The following is a 19,013-nucleotide window of genomic DNA, read 5'->3' as shown; positions in this document are numbered from 1 at the left end:
AGTTCCACGTGCAGCAAATTATTTGGCTTGTAGGAGGGGAAGGATTATATGGAGATGTTTTCCTGAAGCATCAATGGCCACTGCAAGAGAGGAGATATCATGTTTGAGGTCAAGTGATGCGAGCCCTTAGTGCAAGCACGCAGCCCTACAGGATGATCCTGCTGCACTTTTGGGCTGGCTGCAGCTACAGAGCACTGCACGCCCAGTGTCACCAGTGCCACACAGGGCAGCCAGTCGAGTGCCCAGTCCTGTTCGCTGACACCAGCTGAGCAACACCAGCTCCTTGTGCTCCTGTGTTAAGCTTAACACTCCTAAACTCAGCCTGCAGGTCTGATATTGATCCAAGAAAGGTCTTTGTCTGTCCAAACAGTACAAGTGAGAGGACCCTTAATTTCAAAGCACTGCTGCCATCTGAAACCTACTTAAACCCTATGCTTGGAAAGTGTTAAACAGTCAAGCGGCTGACCGCCCAGGTCTCAGGAAAACAGGTAGAGTGAAATCTGTTTGCAGCAGCCTCTGAGGGACAACTGTTTTCTTTACCAGTGCAGCAGGTGGCTGCACAATACGGGGCGATTAGCGCCGCGAGCCCTCCTGGGGCCGGCTCTGCTGACCGTTGGGACAGGTGACTGTGGTTAGCGGTGACCCTTCCTCTTGGCTGGGCTCTTCAGTCACAACAAGGTCTTTTATAGACTCTCTGGGGGGTCAATCAACTCCCTGCTTTGCAGTAATGAACAACTGAAAACACGAATTCTGCAAAGTGGTGCCTTATTTACAAACCTGCAAAAAAAAAGAAACCAGTTTTGCTTGGATAGTTCTAAAAGGTGCTATAATCTGGATGGCGCCACATTAATATTTTGCCATATTGCCTTCATTTCCCCCCTCGCACCCCACAGACCACATCTCCACCCGCCTCAAGCTCAACAGGGATAAGCGGATGCCAGGCTTCCCATATGCTTGGGAAATGGCCCTCCTTTCAGCATAAATGAGAAGCAGTTTTGGTAGACTTAATGGCCCTAACACAAGGTTTCTGTAAGGAAGAATATGACCAATCTAACCGTCTTTGTGCCACCCTTCCTCCGCAGAGCCAGGCCTGGCTGGGATGTGCTGTTTTCCAGGAGGGACAAGGGGATGAAGGGCAGTTGTGCTACTGAGGACCTGACTGGGACCCTGGGCTTCAAAGCTGGGGTTGCTGAAGGAGGCAGGTGGGCACAGAGCCAGTTTGCCTTTGCAGAGGATGTTGGCTGCCCTTTTGAATTTGTGTTTTCTTCTGAAATATGCACATGTTTTGCAAAATACAGTGAAGAAAGCTAAATACAAAGTTTCCTTTTGAAAACAGTCCTGCTCACATTCTTTCCTGCACCCATCTCCATCTCCCCTATCCCTTCATCCTCATTTTTAAAGTGGAGGAAAACAAACAAACAAAAAAAAAATGGCAGAAAGTAGGGCATCATCCACCTTTGGAATGGACTGTTTATAAAAAGTCTTTCCTTAAAAATCACCTAAGAATCAGACAGTTTTCTGATAACACTTTTTTTTTTTTTTTTTTTTTTTAAGAAATTCTTGTTGTCATGTTGCCCTGTGGTCACTTAACCCCTACTTACTAGCAGAGAAATAGGCCTGTATTACTATCCTATGTTCTTTGGCTGCAGCTAGTATCCTAGGCAAGCTTTCTTCCCAACCACCCCTACAAAGCTCCTGAAAGTGGCAAGGGATGAAGCGACAAACACAACTGGCCGTAGACAGCTGTATCAATGCCATCTCACAGAATTGCTGAGGTTGGAAAGGACCTCTAGAGATCATCTACAGCTCAAGCAGGGACACCCAGAGCATGTGACACAGAGTCATATCCAGATGACTTTTGAAGATCTCCAGAGAAGAAGACTCCACAACCTCCCTGGGCAGCCTGTCCCTGTGCTCTGTAATTTATAATTTACAGCCAGCACAAAGTGGGCAGCTCTCAGAAAAATCCGCAAGCTACATCCAAGCACATATGAGTGAAGTAGAAGCAGAGCTTTATTGAGATAGGAAGCTTCTGAAAAACTGTTTGTGTTTCCTTGTACTGCTCTTGCAAAAAGAGAGCTAGGAAAGACTTTTCACTTCCTGAGTTCCTCAATATACTTCCTCTTACCTCATATCTCGGTTATGTGAATAGAACTGCTGTTCCCATGAATAAGGAGGAGGCTTCTTTTTGCTTTCCAAACGTTATTGCGGAGCTAGGTTTACAGGTACGTCAGTAATTGCACTCAGGCCTCACTGCTGAGTGCCTCAGGCCTCACTGCAGGCCTCCTTGCTCAATGCAGCTTTTTCACAAGTATATTTTTACTTACCACAGTCTTCAGATCCCTCTCTGCTGCTAACACAAGGGACGATATTTGCAGTGTCTGGGCAACTTTGGAGTAAAAGGCCTGCTTTTAGAAATTACATCACTATTTACAGACCTAAATCCAATTGACCTTTTCACATGATCCAGACGAGAACCTCAAAGATCCTAGTCAGATGTTTCATTTCCAGTGAAATCAGTGGGGATTAGGCTTACATTTCTTTTGATATAGTTGGACATAAGTCTCCTTTGAAAAGAGAATAAAAATTCATACAGGCACTTGTACAAGTATTACTGAAGAAGCCTGATGCTGTGTCAGTATAAAGGCAGAGCAAGTCCAGCAAAGAGCTGAACCAGAGTTAAAACTGAAGGGAGGAAACGGAGCAGCTTGTTTGTGTTCTCCGGAAGACGAGCATAATTCACTAAACAAATGTCAGGAGGGGTCACATCCAGCTCTCCTGGAAGCCAGCAGGGAATTAACCTGAGGAAAAACTAGTGTCAGAGATGAAACACACGAGGCTAAATTTTCAAAATACAAATTGTCGATTCGTTGCACAGCCAAGGCAGGGAAAACCAGCCAGCAGCTTTAGTGTCTGGGCTTACCTCTTACAACCTATGTCACTGAGTATGAATGGCTCCTCTTTGCAGAAAACACATAGACCTTCAAGGGTCACAGTTGTTTGCCCATCTTTGCAAATGAGCTTTACCCTTGAGGCTTTTTGAAAAATACAGAGTCTGAATCCACAGTGAAGCATAAGCAAGCAACTGCATGTGAGACTGTGCTTGGATTTCATCATTTGTGTCACTCTGAGTCCCCTTCCACCATGCCTGTTCTCCTGTACGTGTGTACCTGCCCTCCAGAAATCTTCCCCAACCCCCTGGGCACTTGCAGCAGTTTTCTTGCAAGCATTAATCCTACACACTGCAGAATGAGCGCCCTCAGCAAGGACAGCAGCCAGCCCTGGGGCCTGCAGCGCTCTGGAGAAGCATGCAAGAGCAACCCTTACAGTAGTACCCTTAGCAAGGCTGAGGGCAAAACCCACCTCACCACGCAGTGGGACTGCACTACCTTAGCCCAGGTCACAAAAGCAACATCACCACTAGTCCCACACCAGTGCACCTGCAGGTGAGAGGATCAAAAATATTATAAAAATATTATGTTTTTTTTTCTTTCACTATTGCTAGAGCAGAAATAGTCTGTGGAAATAGCCCAAGTTCCTTCAAGAACACCATCTGGCAGGCATTGAGGCCAGGGTGGCATTTCAGCCAGGGGACAAGAGGAGGAAATACAGATCTGAAATTTGCTATGGATAGCACAGGTGTGAGAAACCCAGAAGCAGACTCTTGATCAGAGTAGCTTGTTTTGTGCTGTTGCATTAGTGATTTTGTGCAATCTGTGTGTGTTGGAAAGGGGCAGTTCTGCTGGGGTCTTCAGCTCAAAGGGTGGCTGTGGATGACAGATGTTGTGTTTTCCTGGTTTTGCTTAGTTCAGTCTAACTGCACATTGCCAGCCTGGTGGTCCCTTGCAGCATACCTAGGAGTCTTGCTGTGGCAGAGTAACCCAGTTCGGCTTGTTGATCCAGCAGAAAACTAATTTATAAGAAGTCACATCTTTCTGTAGTCACAGGATTGCTATGTCCAGTGCAAGGGATATGTGGCTAGGAATAGACAGGAAGAGTAGGGCCACCCCTTTCTCCAGCAGCCATGGTCAAATCAGATTAAGCATAAATGGGAAACTGCACCCTGAGGGTCAGCAGATATTATTTGTGGTCATTACGTAACCTCAGGCCCCATTGTTCGTGTCTATTTTGCCTGGGTGTAGCCCTGCTGGTTTTAACACCATTACTTCTAGTGCATCTCTACAGGTCTCGGAGAAAATAAACCCAGAAATCTATAGATTTCCAAGCACCCTGTTCTTCTGAGGTCTGAGCTTTTGTTGAATTTTATGGAGTACTGGTCATGAACAGAGGCAAAATCATTTAGCAGAATTAAGCCTGTCAAAAGAAGAGAGTAATCTAAAAATCGCCTCCCATTAGGTCAAAGCGTAAGCTTGAATGAAGGAAAGTTTATGAACATTGATGAGGAAAGGGAAGACAGAAGAAAAAGAACCAGGAATAACCTCCAGCCTATTGCAGTGCATGGACTTTACAAATCTCATCTACAAATCTCATCTCTAGAGAAGATCAAGAAACGAACAGTCAAAGTGAAGAACTTCCCTTTCTACCCTCGGTTCTGGCTGACAGCAGGGCTAATGATTTATTTTCATTTCTATGTATTTTATGACAATCTGATCAATATTCCCAACAATAAAAGTCTGAAGAGGTATTTCAGTGCTAAAATGGTCAGACAATAGGGTGCGATTTAGGGTGCACTTTTACTACCCGGTCCTGGCGTGTTTGTTGGTGGAAGGGAGGTGCTGATAACCTGGGCAGATATTCAGGCTTCCGTTTGTTTTGCTGCCCCACTTAATCCTTGCCATGTCTGAAGCCAGCAATGCTTCAGTTAGATTAATGAGTCAAACTAAAACAAACCCCCAGGCTTCAGGAACATGATCTATTTAACACTGTGAGATCCACTACCAAGAATAGCAGAGTTTAGATATAACTTACCATTAGGAAATCCTGGTTTTTTCCCCTTTCCATTTTTTCTGTGGAGATTGAGCACTGGGGAGAGACACTGACCTGGGGTCCAGGGGCATGGGAGCCTGTGTGTCCCCTCTGCTCGGGAAGGGAAGGGGCTGAGCGAGCTCCAGTTTCTGCCTGCTGCTCCAGCCACGGGGGTCTGGTAAATGCACAGCTACTCAGCTGGCTCTGGGGAGCTGCATTCAGGAGCAACTGGCACAACTGAGTTCACAAAACGGTCTGCTTGGCTTTAAAGACCTACCACTAAGCAAAGACATATATTTAGGATTCTCACTTTTGATGAAATGCAGCTCTTCACTCATAACGGTGAGACATTTTCTCTGCTTTTTCTTTATGGTACCTTAAGAGCATCAAGTCTCCCCTTCCTGTGTTCATCAGAGCTGCTGCGCAGAGTTTTTAGGAAATCCCAGCATTGAGGACACATGTAACAGAAACATGAGCTGCAGTTGAAGAGGAAGGGATGTGAGTAAATGAAAAACATTTTTAAAAAGATGCTAAAAAAAAATCATCTCAAGTAAGAAAGGGAAGGAAAAGGGACGGAAGGAAAGGAACTTCCCTCCTGCCAAGTGTGCATGACAACCCCCCCTCTCTCAAAAGTATAAATTCTTGTGAAAGCAGAATGAAAGGCTTCTTGCTGAACAAAAATGAACACATCCATTTCTGAAATAGCACTCTGAAAAATCCCAGTACAGGATACAACCCCTCATGCCAATGGAGGTGAGGAGAGATGACGCGTAACGCAGCAGGTAGCCAGGCAAACGGAGAGTATGGGAAACAGCACCTCCAGTAGTTCTAAAATCACTATCAAATAACTTTGACTATAAAAAAGGATTATCCCAGCCTAGTGAGATTACTAGAATGCTACACAAAGTATTTTTCTTTCTGCTTGAAAGTGTGGGCGATGGGAGCACAACTCCTTTTTCTTGTAAACATGCCATGGTCTATGGCAGAGCACTAGCAGGGGCTCAGTTATTGAGCTCATGCTTCCCAAATCCAAGCGAAGAGTGAGCAGTTTCTATCCAGCTGGGCATCTGCCCCCTTCTCTTCCCAGCTGAGCGTGAACTCAGTGCAGTTCCACCACAGCCAGGAGGCTTTAAGGAAAAAAATTAAATGAGACTTACACCAAAATTTTCCCACAAACACAGACAGGGCTGTTGGACTTTATCTCTCATTTACATTGGTGTAAATCAACATGTATATTTACTGCAGACAGCATGAGGAACTGACATGGAGGAGGATCAGAGCCTGGACATAACTATCACCAGAAGCTGCGTTTACGTCAGACAGAAAAGGGTGTCTTTGCCTGGATATTGTGTTCAGAGAGCTCAGCCTCTCTGCGATTTTATTTCCCAAACTATAAAAACTAATAAAATGAGATTGACGTAAAGATAAGAAGCAAATAACCCAGCAGGCTGGCTGGGCTGAGGGGGCTGGCGCTGAATACCTGCCAGGAACGCAGCTCCCTCCTTGCCCTGCTCCCCAGCGCAGGATGGTCAGAGCAGTGATGGAAGGGGTGCTGCCCTGGCCAGGGGATACTCCTGCCCATGGAACCCGGGCATACTCAGTTCCCACGTCCCTCACACGCTTGGAAAATTCTGTCCCCTGCAACCTGGCTGCTTGATGAACCTAATTTTGCTCCTGAGCTGCGCAGTGAGAATGAAGCAACCCCACCAGAGGCAGCGGAGCTAAACCTGCGCCAGATCAGGGAGAGCAAGGGTAGAGCTTCAGCCTTCGCCCCCATTGCTGCGCAGCGCTGCAGCAGCGCATGGCCTGGGGGCATGGGGCTCCACAGCCACAGCCAGCTCTGAACAGGGCACAGCACGAGCACGGAGTGGGGCAGAGAGAGCCCAGCACACGTGTCAACCTCAGACCTTATGGAGATGACCTCAGGGCCCAAAGAGAGCACCATACCAGTCCCGTGCAGGCTCGCAGCACAGGCGGAGGACTACACCACCGTGTTGCCCCACTACAGAGCAGCACACAGCAAACCCCAGACCCAAGAAGTGATGACTGTGTTGATCTTCCGTACTAGAAAAACAACTTTCAGGAAAGTAGAAGGCTGGAGAAGCAACCACTTAACTCAATGTATTTACTCACAAGAGTCTGACTCCTTCAGTTCTAGAAGAGATACAGCTGTATTATCTTAATATCATAGCTGGGAGATTATTTATATATTCAGCAATATGATTTTTAACTCAAATCTCAAGCATCTGTGTTTACTCTGCTGGAAGTAGGTCAAGAAGTGTTCTAGTTCATGCTGACACATATCAAAAGCTGTTTTCTGCTTTTGCAGAGAAATTCTAGAAGACAAAAAAGACAGCAATTTGGCACTGGCAGACCCCATAGCCTGAGATTTTTGGTAACCAATGGCACGGTCTGTGCAGCCGAGAGCCCAAACCATGCCTGAAGTGAGCCATACAGTCCTGGGAGCAGCTAGGCTCCCGCACCGCAGCTGCGGCCCTGCGTGCAAGCGGAGACTCCTCGCAGGACCAGCGCAGTCTTCCCAACGAGCATCCCGCGCCACGTACAGAGCACGGCGGCCTCGGGCCGCAGCGCGTCAGGAGCCTTCCTTTGAAATCTTGTTCCTAGGCTGCATATCGCTGAACCCCTTCCACTAAACTAATTAACTGCTGATTTACAGGAATGGTATTTGTTTATACTTTCTTGTTGTTAGCAATTGGCCAGGATGACAAAAGCTTCTGCAGCAGCTCGGTCGCACAAACAATTTCAGGAACTCAAAGTTAAATGCGTTGCAAAGAAGATCTACCATGCCAGGGTCAGCTGGCAAGACGGGACAGAAGAACCCGCCAGCAGAAGCGCTGTGTCCTGCTCCAGAGACGCGCGCTCTCGCCACCCTTTCGCACACGCACTTTGCTACAGTTTTCACTAGGTAAAATAACCATAAGAAATACAACTGCACACTCCAAAGTACCACTTTAAACTCCATATTTTAGCCATTTCTGAGGTTCCGACAGGTTAGGACTGGGTGTTCCTGGCTGTCAATGATTCACATGCCCCCGTCCGTGATGTCTCCTAGTGGGAAGTGCAGAGTCACTTCCATCATGGGAACCTGAAGCACATCCACTCCTGCTGAGGGCAGTTGGTAATTCCAGTGCAGCCAAAGCTCCCCTGCAGATCAGGACAGAACTGAAATAGCTATGACCTTTCTCAGTAATGGTGCTCTTACAAAATATTCCCTAGAGGGCTAGCTCCGTGAAGCCAGTACCACGTAGCTTCTAAGACTCACATCCCTTCTTTCCTGGGCCCGCTCTGTGGTTATGAACGCAGTTACACCAGCTGCCATGAACACACGGACGTGTTTCTCGCCCTGGCTACCGCCCCACTGCCTCTGCTGGCCAGGGGCAAGGGGAGTGTCGCCCACGGCGCTCCAGCCCGAGCCCAAGGCGCTCCATCGCGAGCAGCATCAGGCAACCTCTTGATTGCCCGTGAAGATCACAAGGAAAATAGGAAAGGCAGATGTCCACTGATGTCCAGAACAGCCTGAAAGCTTGCAATCTATCAAGTGTGATCACGCTTCACTGGAATGCTGGATTTTGAGACTGCCAGAAGTCACATGCATATACTAAAGATGCAGTAGGGAAAAGCATTTCGCAGAGTCCTCTGATATACACCAGCCTTCCCAGGGACAGCCTTTATCTGCTGTGCGCCTTCTTCACGGGCTGCCTCTGCAGTATGATTTACAATGCCAGGCAGAGCACTGCACATCCTCAGGCGGCGGTGCCACGCTGCTATTCGAAAGCAGAGCAGCCCATGGAGATGCTCTCCTGATGATCGCAGAGCTGGCAACGGGAGCACCAGGAACGCTCCCACCGGGGGCTTTTCCGGGAGCGCTCTGCCAGGCTGCGAACCCGCGCGCGAGGCAGCAGTTGTCCGTGGCCGGCAGCCTGTCAATGCATCCCAAAGCACGCAGCATGCAGACAGAACCTAAGAACTGCTGAGAGGGAAAACACAGCCTGCCTAGGGGTGAACTCTCCTTCTCTCACCAGAAGCTACGTTTCCTGCTTTGTAACCTTCATAACTTCTCCAGATAAAGGTGCCCATCTCTAACCTCTACTAAATAAACTGCAGAATTTGAGAGAAGAGCAACAAGAAAGCTCTGTGGTGTGTCTTGTCCAAATTCCTTTTTGTACATGAGAGTACTTCTCCTTGCTACATTTCACATGCTTCCTGCAGATAAGAAACACAACCCTACCCATGTACCTATAATGACCACACGCGCAGCGTAACAACAACAAGGCGACCAAGCTGTTTTACCTGATGCTATCATCCTACCAGCATGGATGCAACTGCAATCAAGGTTGGGAGCTGTTGGGACACTAGTGTACATAATGGCCAGGAACCTGCATGATAGATCCAGGGCCTCTAATAACAAATTATGCTACAGCTCTCTCAGCTCTCCAGTAAACCCATACTTCTAACTATTCAGCTGCATTACTTGATCCTGGCAGGAGGAAGCCTTTCTTTCCTGGATCAGTTCAACGTCAGACTCACTGAACACTATACCTAAAATATTTAATCCCCAAAGAGGTCAGCACTATTTGTAAACTTGCAGAGCAAAGGAGGACAACAAAAAGCATTGAATCTACTTGCACTGAGAATGACCCAGACTGCAACCAGCAAATCCACACAGTCAGAAAGATGTTCTTATCCTCAGGGTGCCCCATGAGCTCTGTAACATCCCCCCCCCACACACAAGCATTGTCACCACCCAGGTCTCGGTGCCCAGAAAATCTGTGCTGTAGATGTTCTCCTCCAGTTTGTCCCTCCCAGCTACCTGAACTTATCCCACTTCTTTCTCCTGTGCTTTTTTTTCCTGTCCCCCATATTGATTGGAACATGTGCCCAAATGATCGGTTACTATCTCCAGCATTTACCCTGGAAGTTTGTTCAGTCTAGATGTATTACTCATCATTGTCCTTCCTGAAAGCTAGAGAAACATCTATTTTCTTCTCCTCTCACTCCAGGCAATGCCTCATTTGGGATCCACAGAAACATTCTGTAGCTCTCAGAGCTCAGGGACACTTTCCTGGTTCTTGTGACCCTGGCACTTCCTCAGCTCCTCTACTTCTCTTTCCCATTTGAAGAGTTTCTCCTGGTCTCTACTTTGCATCCTGACCAGCCACGCTGTATCCATAACCTCCTCTTCCAGCCTCCCAGCTGAGATTCTGGCACAGTTATGAGTGTGTGCAGATGTTCCTGCTCCCATTTTTCTTTGCCCTGTCTTGTTTTGTTCTTAATCCAGCAATCTCCCCCATATGCCTGGATTTTTTTTCTGCAGTCTAACAGACCCTAAATTTCACTGCTTCTCATTCCTTGACACTGAGTCATTCCCACTCCTGCATAACAGAGAAACAAAATTCAACCTAACCCCAAAGGGTGGAAATTCTTCATTCAAAACGGTTCTTCATTCAAAACGATGAGCTCTCGAGCCTTCCTCAGACTGCTCAAAATGCAGGTGTGTCTGCAGAGGAAACGTTTCACCGTAGCACCCAAGGCATGAGGACCATCTAGAAAAGTCATCACTATGAGGTATTTCATTTTGAGGTATTTCATTTTGTCAAAATGCAGCATTTTTCCTTTCTGGGAGCTATAGATTCAGCAATGGGCTCAGTGTTTGTTACTATTTAAGATACTTGGAGAAAACTTGAGGCCCCAAACCAAGTGAACTTTTCCATAGAAGCTGTGCAGTGGTAAAACCAGCAAGGAACACTTGGTTCATTTTGGACATGAAGCTAAATTTCAAGCTTAACAGACTGTTGAAATTAAAAAAAAAAAAAAAAAAAAAAAAAAAAAAAAAAAAAAAAAAAAAAAAAAAAAAAAAAAAAAAAAAAAAAAAGCTATTATCCTAATACTGGACCTTTTGCTGATGGCAGACACTTCCAAGAGAAATTTCAGACCAGAAAGTGCCAGTGAATTATTTACTAACTAAAAGGTGATCATTGCTTTCACTGGTATGGGAGAAATTCCTTAAAATTTGAGTGGGAAAGCCCCAGCTCACAAAATCCCAAGAAACACATTTGCTTCTGCCCTCAGTAGGGCTCAGTGAGATGCCCGGGGTCCCTCCAAGGAGTTCTTCCATGTCCCAGCTGGTCAGGACAAGGGTGAGCAGGGCCAGCTAGCCAGGCAGCTATCAGGAAGCTGGAATTTTTATGTGCTCCTTCCAGGCAGCATTTTTTGCCCGGAAAGAACATCAGAAAACTTGAGGAATATGGCTTAAAATTAAAAGACACTTTTTAAAAAAATGACCTAAAGAATTAAACTGAAATCCCTACATAAGGCAAATCTAGCTGTTTTTCTCTGCGTTTTTTTCCCCCCCCCTCCATCAGCCCAGGTACAATACTTCTTTTCTATTTATGTTGGTTTACATTTCTTGTTTTCTTTTTCTTCTGCTGTGCTGACTCCTAGTTTATGTGTCGGGCTGTTTGCCATGAGTATCACTGGAAATTTCTACAGATTGAAATGATCATCTCTCAGTCTAACTTGACAGTCACTTTCTGAAAGCGAAACTGGTGCAGAGGTAAAATGCCAGTTGTTTTAGTCACAGTTCAACCAATGGTTCCTCTGTTCCACATGCAATGTGATTTGAGATATGTTTTCACTATTTCTTCCGAAGCTATTTCTTCTCAGGAGTGAAGACACACAGTCAATAGAGCAACTGTCTCATCAAATACAAACAAATTCAGCTCTTAGTCTCCATCTAATCATTAATGTAATGTTTATCCGTCCCATGTTGCAAGAGAGTAAGACGTTCCAAACGAGAGTTCCTGAGAAAAAAAGGAGGTCTTCATTGCCAGCCCTTCCTTCTCTCCTCATTGCAAATACTTTTGCTAAGAGCTTCAGGAATTAGAACTTCTCTAAGCAGTGTTGTATCAACACAATCTAACCACCCCCCAAACACATTTCAATTAAAGTTACAGAAATCATGTGTTGCACAATGCGAAGACACTTGACATCTCTCTGTTAGAGTATGCATGGAGGAAAGCCCCGCGCTCTCTTCCCCTCATTCCAGCTTGAGTCTGTGACATTCCAGTAAATAAATCCAGTGTTCACACTGTAAAAAGACATCAAATATCTTTGAATCCTTTGCTCTTTTCTTAATTACACCAAAGAGGTCAATGAATGCTTTTTTTCTTCTATGGCTTGAGGGGGTGTTTGTTATTTACCATTTATTGAGTAACACCATATTTCCTATTCCTGGAATCTTCCCATTCTTGCAATATCTTAGTACGAGGACATGTGCAGCATTTCCTCAAAACTGTATCAGGCAGTCAGGCAGGAGAGAACCTGGAAGGGAGTAAAGTGGGTGACAGGGAAAAAGGAAATCTCAAGCTTAAAGCACCAGAGCAGCACAGAAACAGAACCCAACAATACCACTTTTTGTAACTGGTAGAAGACCTTATTTGGTGACAAATAAAATGCCTTTTTGCCAGTCTTTTCTGCTGCCTCGTTATACACTGTCAAACACATGCTCCAAGCAGAGAGACCAAGAGAAAGAAGCTGCTGCAAGTCAGCTTTGCACAAGCCTTCCTCTTTGCCAAGCCAGGAGGGGGAAAAAATCCTTCACCAGCTTCCAAACTGCAGAGAAGCCTAATCTGGAAAATGCTGAAGGGCTCAATCCAGCACATTGGTTCAAGGGGGAAAAAAACAAAATACAGAGGAACACAAGAGACCTCGAGTCACACAGTCTCTTCCACTGTGTATACAGACACCAAGCACAGAATTGTTTTTAAAACATGCATAAATCATCTGCTTTTGCTTACAAGGGAGACAGGAATCACTACAATGTTGCTCTAAAAAAAAAAAAAAATCCATAGGGAGACATAATCTATGAATAACTCTGCAGTTCCCAAGATTGTTCAGATGAACTAGATTGTTATGCTTACGCTTAAAACCATTACTTTTATTCCTGCTATGAATTCTTAAAATTCCAGCTAGCAGAATTTACTGATCTTCATTAGCTAAAAGAAAAATTTCATTGGTTTCAGATTTTTTTTGATCTAAATTTTAATCAGCAAAGATAAAATCACCTCTTAGCCTTCTTAAAGGAATAGAACATTTCCTCAACTGAAAGGCAAGTTTTCAGACTGCCTTCTTTATCCTTCAGAAATGCCTTCTTTTTTCTTCAACCTCTTTTCTGACTTACCTGCAATTTTTCACTGCCCACCTTTTCAAACCTGCCTAGCAGATATGGATCCAGTTTGTCACTGCGGTTTCCAGCGCCTCTAAGAGGTGTCTTTTCAGCGCCTCTTGAGGTGCCCTTGATTTCCCATTGGCACCTCTCAAGGACAGTGCCTTTTTTTTACCAAATTGTCACATTAAGTGATCACATCCAAAGGTAATCTACAATTACTCTCGTGTCCTTCCCAGATTCCTGTCTTTCGAGGTGTCACTGGACTTAGTTAAAGTGCTGAGTTCGACAGGCAGCGAGATGGCAGGGACAAACACTGTATGGATAAGTTCCATCTCAGTCAGTGAAGGGATCTACTGGCTAAGTCAAGGACACTAATAGAGTGACCACAATGAATCCCAAATAAATCTCTAATGCCACTAATCTGATTTAACAACAATAGTCAAGAATACACTAGGACTCCCCAGCCTATATATTAACTTCAGATTTGTGGTAGTGTCACAAAATTTAAAACTACTATAATGTATTAACATGCACTTTAGACATACTGGACAAACAACATGGATGAACCCAAGGGGTTCAACAACCAAGAGAACAGATAGTTTAGTTTCAGAGCATTCCTCCTAATACACTTAGACAAAGATGAGGGCTTGCCAAAGTAGAGCAAGGGTAGTGGAAAAGAAAAGAGATTGCACGCAAGGATCTCTCTTCCCCAGGAAATGGTGCTCTAGCACACAATGGCCCTGTGTGCTAACTTGTTGGGCCTGCTATAAAGAGGAGCAAGACACTTTAAGCCTGTTTGAACCTAAAGAGACCCACACTACAGCCCAATCTTCCTCTTGTAGCTAATGCCAGCTTTATTTTACCAAGCTCATTCTTCTGTCCTCAAGAGTAAGTCCACTGGAAGAATGAACTGGTACTGGCCACTGTATTTCTGACACACAGTAGCTGTTGCTGAGAGCCATAAAGTTATGGCATCTAGAGGTAGGAAGACACAGGCCACTGCCAGCTTAAAGGAGCTAAGACCAGATTTGCTCACTGACCACCGTTCCATGCAAAGAGGTGGTCACCCCGAGATGAGCTGGAACAAGGAGGCCACCATGCAGCACACCAGGAGATATCTTGACTCTTTCTGGAGGAGGTCACTGTCTGAGAACTGCTCTGTGCTAGAGCAACAGCCTGGGCCCAAAGAATCCTTTCTGTGAGACTGCATCTTGCTCCCCTGCCTCCTCTGCACCGCAGACTGGAACCACAGCTACAGTGACTCTCTGGCTACACTCTCCAGCCAATCTGACATCCTCTGGCACAACCCATGTGGAGTCCCTGGGAAGCCAGTGAGCCTCGCTGCAAGAAGGCTCTCAGGTGTGGGTGCTGAATCTGCCCCCAAATCCCCGTGATAACTGATGCAGCAATATTCTACTCACTAGATGGAGCTAGTGGATGCTGGCAGTTCTGTCCTCCCTCCTGGAGGTGCCAAGCAAACTTGCTTCTCTGTCCCAAATGGAGATGTTTTCTCTGCCTCCCAAGCAGTGCCCCCGGCCTCAGAGGATTTCTTTATGGAAAAGGAGAACTTCTGTTGCGCACGGAGGACTGGAAGTTTTGATGACTAAAATGTCAGTTCATGCAAAGTCAGGAAAAGATCTGAATGAAGATTTCTTGCAAGTTCTAGAGGGAACAAATTCAAATGAAACGGGAAAAAAAAAATACTGCTGGAAATCAGCCGCCTCTGGTACAGAGGAGTCAGAAGAGAAATCAGAAGAGTGCTGGAAACACTATTGTCCACAAACATCCTAGAACTAGTGAGGTAAAAGCTTTGGAACAAATTTCCATCGCCTTCAACAAGTAAACACATGAGCTCTTGCTCAGCCCCAGCTGCAGGAATGTGGGACAAAGAAGAGAGGCTTGTCTGGAGCCCACTCACTGACTTCTGCTGCCTTCGCTGGGACACAGAGAGCCCTGCCAGGACAGGTGGCCCCATAGAAGGGCCAGAGGTGCTTGGCGGGTCTGTGTCACAGCCCTTCCCAGAGCAGCAGCTCCAGTTCATCGACAGCAGGTTTGCTCTGCGTGCAGTCATGCAAGAGACTCTCAAGACAAAATCGGTCGAGGGATGAAATTAGTGAATTGTAGAAACGTCAAGGACCAACCACTGAGCATTAATGAGTGAAGAAGTGCTGTTGGGACTCTTCTTTATCAGATATTCAAGCATCTTTAAGGGCTTTTTAAAAGGAGACAGCATTTTATTAAGGCTATATGATATTTTGGGTGTTAACCATATTCCACATTCAGCTTTGAAGATTATTTAACAGAAATTTTGTTTTCAGGTACATGGTCCAGAAAGGTGGCTGTGAGAAGGGTGCTACCCTAGCTGAAGCCTGGAAGAGTTGTGTTACTCATGCATTTGGCTTACCTCCAGTCACGGTGAGCTGCATGCTTCTGCAGCAGGGTCTCACATGGTAAAATCACATCACCATTTGACAGGCTACTTTGAAAGCCGTGGGGTTTGGCTATAGGCTCTAACTCAAAGGTCTTCTGCAGATAACCAAATTTGATCATGACTGACACTAGTTCTCTGTATTGCTTGCAAAAAAAACTCATGTCTGGCTACTAAACCCTCCTTAAGTCAGACCATAGCAGTCATACCAGCTGGTATGACTGGAAAGTGGAGGCTGCTAAGCCCACGCAGGGCTCTCCAACCTTATCCCCTCTAGTTTCCACCACTGAGCGGTTCCCACACCACAAAGCACTACACAGTGCCAACGTGCCTCTAGAAAGCATTTCCTAGAGGTTAGAGTCCGTGGGTTGTATCCCCACCCTGCCTGCTGTGTGGCTGCAGTTTCTGCAGTCCCTCCCTTCCCCACAGAAAGGAGATGATGATGCAGTGATCAGGTGTCAGCAAACACAGGGTGATAATGGTCCTACAGTGTTGCTCCCGTCCCCAAATCCCCCAAAGCTGTAACAGGAGAGTCAGTGCTTCCGGGGGGCTAATCAGTGCCTACTTCATCCAGGCAGCAGCAAGGGGTGCTGGCCCATGCCAGCAGCTGAGCAGCACCCACGGCAGCTGAGCAGCACCCACTCGCCGGGACAGAAGCTGGCCACAACAATAGGGAAGCCCCCGGTGCCTTTGGAGGGCAGGCGGGCGCGGAGGCTGGTGACACGCTTCATGCTCTGCCGCCAGACCTGTTTCAGGCCACCCCTTTGCACGTGCCCTCCTCTCCCTCTTCAGACCGCAGGCCAGCAGGGCAGTGTTATCCCCTGAGCCCAGCTCTGTTGCTATTAGTCCCCTTGGCATATGGCACCTGAAATCACGGCGGGCATCAGTGCCTCCGTGCTGGGCTTCCCTTCTGACACCCCTGCGTTCAGCACAGCCCACTCCCCGGTCACAGGGGGATTTTTACAAAGGGGAGAATGCTTCCTTTCAGCAGCCTGGGGTCAGCGCAGGGCTGCTTTGCTCACAGAGGTCAATCATTAGGATGCTTGGAGATGGCTGGGATGCTTGGGAAGAGCGGGATATTCTCCACCCCCCTGCTTCTCCCTGGGCTGCGTGTTGTCACGATGATAAATGAGAGAGTGAGGTGGGGAAGCTCTTGACTGCGCGTGGCCTGGGCCCCTGGGGCTTTGCAAACTACTGCAAAGCGGCAGCTGATAAAATGGTAACTAATTCAATTAGTGAAATTTAATTTAGGTGGGGAGCGGATGGTGACTTTGCCAAGACCATATGGGAAACCAGTGGTGTTTCCATATAGAAGAACTTAATTTAAACAATGAACTCATGGGTCTTCATAACCCAGCAGCCAAAGAGCCCCCAGGAAGCCCTGGAAAGAGTTGTACTGATTAACTAGACAAAAGCGTGGCAAGTCTGGGCCAGGCGGTAGCAGGGAGGGGGAGCCGGTAACAAAAATGATCCATGTTCACATCACAAACATGGTCAAGTTGAAAGAAATCCCTCTCGGCGTCACAAAATAGTGTTTACCTCTTCACATATCCCCTCCTGCTTCCTCAAAGCAACGTGCTGCACGGCTGAAGCTCCGCGGCCCAGCAGGAGACAGCAGGAGCTTGGACGTGCTAGGTGAGAAGGAAGAGCTGGATACGTGCTGCTGATCAGCGGGGAAACCGCTCCGAGGAGCCATGCCAAACTTCTGTAAAGACTAATTAGAGTAAAAGGCTTCCTGTCTGTCACTGCCCTGCGAGGCCGCGCGCCGTCCAAGTCCGCGAGACACCTGCGTTCAGGGCCTGGCCCCTCCGGGCTGGAAGGCGCTGGCGGTGCAGCCAGAGGAAGACTCATGTCACAGCCACTGGCAGGAGGAAGGACTGAGGATGAGGCAGCCCTGCAGAGCTGGGTCTTCAGCACAGAGGGAAGAACAAGCTGCAGAGGAAGCAGGGATGTGGAGAGATGCCCTGCTTTCCCTAAGGGAACTGCACCGCAATGTCTGCAGGCCAACGGGAACCTCTGCTTTCCTGACTGCAGGGAGGATTATTTAGGGCAAAGTCACACAAGAAAAATGGGGGTCTGGTTTAGTTTATTTGTCACATAGTGCCTGCAGAGTCTGGAAAGATTCCTATGAGCATGTTCTATTAGCAAGACCCTTCCCGGCACTGAAACTGTGGGTGTAAACCTTCTTGGAAATCAACCTCTAGGTTTGAAAACCTGGGAATTCCTGCAGAAAAGGCACTCTTACTCCTCCAGTAAGAAACAGAACCACCACCATGTAACGAAAGCAACCAAGTACAGCAAACAGGCAGCTTAAGAAGTAAATAGCGGTCACTTACCAAGAAAACGCTTACGGAGAAAAGCTCCGTCGACTGCCAACGGCTGTACCTCCGAGGCACTGGTGTCTGCTGGGACCAAGCAAGGCTCAGCAGCAGGCTGGGAAAACTCCAGGAGAAATTCCAGCTTGGTTCATATTGCAGCTAAGGCTCACAGAGGGAAAGAGCGTCCTGTTGCAATATCCACGCACAGCTCAGGCCCACTCCGGTGTACGGCTGTGACTCAGCAAGGCACATCCAAGGCAAGACAGGAGAACCTTTAATTTTCCCAATTAACAGGCACTTTGATGTTTTGCTGTCAGGAAAGGGTTTAAGTGCCCACATTCAGCAGAACATAAGCCTAAGGAGGCAGCTTTCCACAGCTGATAAGTGGAATCCAGTATTTTTAATCACTTTGTCCAGTTTTGTCTGTGAAAAGTTAAGCAGCAAAGACATTTAGGTTTGCTGGTAAATTGAGAAACAATGTTAGTGCATTTGAGTAATAATCACAAATTATCCATTCAGCACTAATTCTAAATCCTCTGTACTTAGTCACTTCTAACACTAAAGAATTCTCTCAGAGGGCTGCTATCTTGGAGACAAGTCAAAGGCTTTTTTTTTTTTTTTTTTTTTAATAAAACCATATCCACTGAGATGTTTCTGACTGCTTTTTTTTTTTTTTTTTGAAGGAGGAGGTTTCAAAGACACAGCAACTTTACAAACTTTTCATACTTTTTTCTTTAGTCTAGAAATAGCCAAAGTGAAAAAACCTTTAGAAATAGTGTTGTACTGCAGAGGAGGGAAGGAATGAAGGGAGTGACAGGGTTGCTGGCTTTGCTGGCCTGAGCCATGCTGCAGGGAAAGCTTAAGGGATCCCATGAACTGGGGAGGAGATGCTATGTCCCATAGGGAGCTTGGTGGCCAGAAGAGCACAAGTAGTCCTTGGTGCTCACTATATGCTTGGCCTCAAGAGGCTCCAAAGCGTGCAAATAATGTTTCTCTTTCGTACTGTTCAAGTGCTTCCTTTTGCCACCTTCCACCCCATGGTGGCTTCTCTGAGTGCCAGTCAGCCGGTGCCCAGAGGATGGGCCTGGAGCCCATGGCAGGTATGGCACAGGGCACACACCACGCAGAGCCCAGGACGGGCTCAGGGAACTGC

General features: G+C 46.7%; 1 long non-coding RNA gene across 1 annotated transcript; it reads right to left on the bottom strand.

Moving 5' to 3' along the window:
• Nucleotides 1-10,964: 10,964 nt before the first annotated feature.
• Nucleotides 10,965-18,275, bottom strand: LOC112942505. Its single transcript, XR_003248395.1, has 3 exons — nucleotides 17,879-18,275; nucleotides 12,147-12,267; nucleotides 10,965-12,034 (listed from the first exon to the last, which is right to left on the bottom strand). It is a non-coding gene; the product is annotated as an uncharacterized LOC112942505 (long non-coding RNA).
• Nucleotides 18,276-19,013: the final 738 nt, after the last annotated feature.

The sequence above is a fragment of the Nothoprocta perdicaria genome, unplaced genomic scaffold (assembly GCF_003342845.1).
Source record: "Nothoprocta perdicaria isolate Ctin4 unplaced genomic scaffold, notPer1 scaffold_129, whole genome shotgun sequence".
Lineage (NCBI taxonomy): Eukaryota > Metazoa > Chordata > Aves > Tinamiformes > Tinamidae > Nothoprocta > Nothoprocta perdicaria.
Note: the sequence above shows the minus strand (reverse complement) of the source record. Positions and strands in the feature narration are given on the sequence as shown.